We start from the raw sequence: 6000 nt of genomic DNA on the forward strand, positions 1-6000 counted from the left end.
TCTTTCTGTAAATAACAAGCTGGATTCAGCCCAACAAGAGTAAAACAAATTGGAAGCATTCATAAAGAGAAGTAAATGGCTTTAAGATGTAAGAATAACGTATTGGTGGGTTGTCTCCAAGAATCCAGTTTTTAAAGGTACCAAAGCACACACAAAACTTTAGTTTAATGTGTTCTTAAGTGGCTGCTGTGTGGGACTGGCTGCTGAAGCAGGGCCATGGGCTTAAGACCTGCTTTCATGAAGGGATTATATAAAAAAAGCAAAAACTGCAAGAAGGAGAAAAATGTTCAAGGGCAGCCAACCTGGAGGAAACAAATATAATTTAGTTGTGTGAAGTGTTTATAAATGCAGTTTATGAACATGTATGAAGGAGTAATTTTTTACTTTTCAGACTGCAACTGTCACACAGAAGAGAAACAATTGCTTATTTGTCTTTTTCAAGGATTTTTAGAGAATACTTTGCAGTATTCTCTAGGTATTTTGACCTGCTTTTTCCTGTTTAATAGCTTTTTATTCTGTTATTCTGTTGACTATTTCAGATTAGCTTTTTGTCTGTGCTCTTCTTTATTTGTGATTGATAGGAAAACATTTATATGGTTTATCTGAAAGTGGAAATTGATTTTAAATTCTGTTCAAAGTTTCAGACTTTTACATGCATGGGCTACCAAATTTGATCTATCAGTCTCACTCCTTGGTTCTCTTGCATCATCAGAATAAATGTGAAATGACACAGAATGCCTGGAATTGCAATAATGCAGTGTAACAGAACTGACTATCAAGCTTCATATATAGATTAGATTAATGCATAAATCTAATTTGATATTTTACATTACTGGGCTAATATTTTACAGATGTAATGCCAAGTTGTTAAGTAAATGAAAATCACGGAGAGTCCAATTCTGAAAGGATTACTCAGGCAAAAATCCCTGCAGTCAGAGGGAGTATTGCCTGAACGAAGTCTGCAAAATTAGAACTAGAGCCATATTCCCCAAACAGACAAGCAGATTTATCTGTGAGATCTGCCCAGGAGTTGAATTCTTGTAACAATGAAAGATATATAGGGAAAACGAGCAAGTAGGTAACCTGAAATATAAGGAGAGACTGATAAGATCTGAGCAAGCACTTGTGCGGTTGGTGATGTCAACAGGAGCCCAAGTTGTTTTAATAAACTTGTTCATAGTTGTCCTATAGTATGTTTTATATACTGAAGTACATAGATCACGTAAGAGTTTAACAAGAAGAGGATTCATATTAAATTTGCACATAAAATACCTCCATGAAATATGTGAAATGCTTCTCTTTTTTATATGATTCCAATAAAACATCGATCATAAAACTCTGCCCTCCTGCTTCTTCATATCCAGTTTCAGCTGTTGCTTTGTGTTGAGAGTTGGAACTCATGACACTTGGCAGATATAATTGTGGGGCACTTCTAATTGGTGAAGAAAGACCCTGGCTCTGCTTGCTCGCTCGGGGGGTATAAATCAGGAGGAACCCCACCAGAGCTGGTGAAATGTTGCATCTCTGCAAGAAGCTGTTGGGCCAAGTGATATAAATGCTTGCAGCTCCTGTGGAACGTGCAGTCGTGGGGCTGTTTACAGCTGCTCAGGATCTGCCCCACTGGCTCGGATGGAGCAAAGCCAGGGCTGATTCCTGCCCTTTACCGTGAGTTTTGCTCAGTGTTTTGCACTGTAAATTCTCCTGACTCTTGCTGCCAAGCTCAGCTCCCTCCTTCACAGTTTCATACTCTGAGTGTGAACTGATACTGGTGGAAATCCAAGGGTAAAAAAGTGGTGAGTATAAAGCACAAATCTGTAGCCTGGATCTGAGAGGAACAGCTTGACCACAGAGGAAGTTATTTGCACAAAAAGTATTCAAACAGATACGCACGGTTTACATGTGTTTAGTAAATCTTGTCTGAAAACTAGAACCAGCTGTACGGTGTGTGGAGGCCCCGATCCCAGCCCCTCCTGAGCACTGTTTTATACATGTGGATGATACATTTCCAGTCACTTTTTCCATCTTTTGATTTGGGAGCTGTTAGGGACTGAAACACGAGGAGAGTGCTTTCCATCTCGGTCTGCGGTGCTTGTCAGCATCCTCAGGTAGCTGTTCACAGCCCCTGCTCGGGGAAACATTCCCAGCACAACCCCTTCCCTCCTTCCCTCCTTCCCTCCTTCCCTCCTTCTCTCCACCTGCAGCCCAGCAGCAGAGGTAAGACACAAACCCCCTTGGCAGCTCAGGGGCACGAAAGGAGCTTTTCACGCCAGGCTCGCCATTATCCCACGGCATTATCCTTCGTGACGGCAGCAAAATCGATTGAGCCACTCGGGTTCACTCCTAAAAGAGAGGCAAACCAGGCCTGAAAGCTACATTTGCATGCCAGATTAAGAAAGTTGTAGATGCAAGCAAGATCTTTTTCCTTTTTTTTCCCCCTTCTTTGTGTGTGTGTGTGTGTGTGTGTGTGTGTGTCTAACTATGCAACAAATTTTGTAGCTGAAATTTACATACTTCTTGATTCATGAAATTATGAGCAGCTGCTATTTTGCTACATTCTTAAATTGAAAAGGCAGCGAAGAAAAGAACAGACACATTAGGCAAACTCCATCTGCCCCTCATGTCTATCACTTCCCTTCACTCTCTCCTTTGCCAAACAGGATACAATGGCATAATCAGATGTCTTGGTTTGCCTGGGAGAGTCCCCAAATTCGTATAGCTGTCGTCTAAGACGGGATTTTTGTTTTTCAGACAACTTCTTGACATGGTCTCTTGTTCCCCCCCTGAAACGTGGATACATATTTACAGAGGAAACAGCAGAGCACAAAAGAGCTACAGGGAGAGAATAATCTTCAGATGGTTTTCAGGCTTTTGGAGGTTCCTGGAAGTCTTCAGACATCATCTTATGGACCTAAGGGTCACTGAGAATTAAGAAGCTTTCCTTTTTTTTTTTTTTTTCCTCCCATCTTTTTATTCAAATTACAGCATGGAAAGATTCTGGGGTGAAAGAGTAAAATACAGCATTTATAAATAGAACAAATAGGGTTCCCTGCTACCTTTTGCCATGAATATGAACAAATCCAATCTACAGGTAGCTCCATGCTTGGAGAGAGGAGCTCTCCTGGAAATGAGAACTTCTAGTCTGAAAGTCTGGCCCTTACTTCACACTAAATGCCACTTTACAGATCATAACACTACATTTCATCATGATGCAAATGTTTTAATTTTCCGTTTTGAATTAAAAGATGGAAGCTCAAAATTTTAGACCTATTTAACACCTGGTTAAACACTTAACAAACTAGTAACAGCTGAGTGCATCCCTGTTAAGTGGAGTTTCTTCCTTTTTGTTGCCCCACTTAAGAAACAGTCATTGTCATTCAGTCTCATTAACATAAATAGGTTCCCTAGGAGATGTCCCATTAAAGTGGCCATCCCTATTAAGCATGTCCCAATTAAGTAGTGTTTATTGTATGGCAGGTTCCAGACCTCAAAGCAGAATAATTTTCAGTTCCTAGAGGGAAAAATATAAGTCAAAGAAATTACATATTTAAAAAAGGCTTAAATTGATACAAACTGATAAGAGCCCAAAAAATGAAAAATGAGGGCTGACACTTCAGCCTTTTGTTTACCCTGTAATGCTGCTTTTCTGGTTTTGAGTTAAGAATGTAGCCTACACCCTAACTATGAATTTCTTGGCTTTGATTTGATTGTGTCATAACTTAATGTTTTATGACTTACAATCACATTAGTCATAGGAGTCACTCAAGTTTAGAGATGATGGAAAAGACATAGGGGATAGACAAATCCATACTGGGGAATAGTCTTGTGATTGAAGCAGTGGGCTGGGACCCAGCAGAGCCAAGCTCACTGTCCAGGCCTGTGCCAAACGGTTCTGCCTCACTGAGAGCACAGCTCCCAGACTCTGTTCACAGCATTATTTACATACCTGAACAGACATTTAAATATTATTTTGTGTGCTCCTGTGCATACATAATCTATTTTGCTCTTAATCAAGGTGGATTTAAGTCGGGGGCTTATTCAAGGTGTTAAGAGACAAGCTCTGGAAAATCTTCCTGCGTTGGCTGAGGATGATACAACTCAGTGTCTGCTGCCAAAGGCTACCCCTTATCCCCCAAATTATATTAGTGTCAGCCACTTCAGCATAAAATCCAGGTCTTTAGCACAAACCTGCCTTCAAAGAGCTGAAATTACTTGCCTTGATTTTGTCTCAAAGCAGGGGAGAAGCAGGCAGGTATCTCCTGTCTGTGCCGTGTCTGTGGGAGGTGACCTCCAGCGCAGAGACCGAGCAGAGGAGGAGGAGGAGGAAGAAGAGGAGGAAGAGGATTAATGCCATGTTCAACCACTGAAGGGAGTGCAGCACATTTACACTTTCAGCCAGGGCGTTTGCACCTGCAGGAACAAGACATCCCTCATGTTGTTTTACCCCAAATTAGACAACCTGTCCTTCCTCTGAAGGAGAAGTTTTACCTGGGTGGAGTTCAATAAATAAATATTCATGTTCCAGGGCCACAAACTGAAATCTCTTCATGACAGGGCCTCCAGAATTCTCCTCAGTACAGGTAAAAATGGAAATGCAACAGATTCAAAGCTTGTCAGAAAATGGAATTTTGATGCGTACAGAGAGATGACTTCTCTGCATCACCTTTTTTTTGGTGTTTCAGAGAAACAGTTTGAGTCACGCCAACTTATTTTCCTTATTTAACAGAATCACAGAACTATTTAATTTGGAAAAGAACTTTGAATCCAGGTGTAAACCCAACAGTGCCAAGCCCACCATTAAACCATGTCCCTAAGCTCCATGTCTGGAAGCTTTCATGCTTCCCTGAAAAGCAATGTACAACTGTTAAATACTTTTCCTTGGACTCAATAATCACTTTTTTTTTTTTAAAGGAATTATCCCCAGAGTACAGTTTCATATCAAAAGATGTGATTTGCACAATGGTACACAAGTGGTTCGCACATTTAATACACAGCCCACACTCTGAAGAACCTTAAGATTCCTTGCATTAAATAAGAGGCACAGTGCTTCAAAATGAGGGTTTATGAGTAGGTGGTAAACTTTTTTCTGGGTCACTGAGTAGCAAGTGGGTGCTTTGAAAGCATCTTGCAAATCCAGGTAAGCTGTGGTTGAGAGATGCAGGTGTCCTACTGTGGTCAAATCAGAAAGACTTCTATCCTTAAGGCAGTAAAGCAATTACACCTGGTATCCTCATATCTTACTTCCAGTAAATAGCTGTAGAACAATGTGGCTTTGTAGTGCCCAGTAATAATATCAGGAGTTGGCAGCAAGAGGCTCTGAGAGTCTTTGCAGAGTTTGCTGAAACCCTACATCACTGTGAGCAGGAGAAATGGCTCTCAGTGCTCAGGGGTTCATCTCAGAACCAAAATACCTGTGTAGAACCCCAAAGCTCTATTTCTACAAAGTTCTGCTGTGTAGAACTCCAAAGTCTGCATGAGCAGGGTGAGGATCAGCACGGGAAGTTTGCTCCCCCTCCTCAGAGTGTCTGGTTGGAGGACAGAGGTTGTGGTCACAACTGTACCTGTCTGGAGGGAGTGCAAAACCAAACCAAGGCTCCAAAGAGCTGCTGCCCTAAAGAAAACTTCAAACCCAGATCTGAGCGTGGTGTTCTGGCTCCCCAACTCACCTGCTCTTTGTTCAACAGCAATGCTGTAATAGCACCTGCTTAAGCTCCAAGCAGAAGTCGTGTCAGTATTTCTGGTGTGAGACCATTTGTGTGGGGTTTAGAATTGTCCAGGAGTTCCAAAGCAGGAGCCCATGGCAGCAGAGAAGACTCCAAAGGGCCCTGGTGCAGAAAGGAAAGCCCAGCCATGTACCTGTGTGAGACTCCAGTGTGTTCTTTCAGCTCTGACACAAATCAACTGCAGGGCACTCTGACACATCCCAACCTTTCAGAGTGTATTTTTTGAGCTCAGCTCATTATCTGAGCCTCCATTCAGATGCTCTCAGCACAGATGCCTTCC

The sequence above is a fragment of the Poecile atricapillus genome, chromosome 21 (genome assembly GCF_030490865.1).
Source record: "Poecile atricapillus isolate bPoeAtr1 chromosome 21, bPoeAtr1.hap1, whole genome shotgun sequence".
NCBI classification, from domain to species: Eukaryota; Metazoa; Chordata; class Aves; order Passeriformes; family Paridae; genus Poecile; species Poecile atricapillus.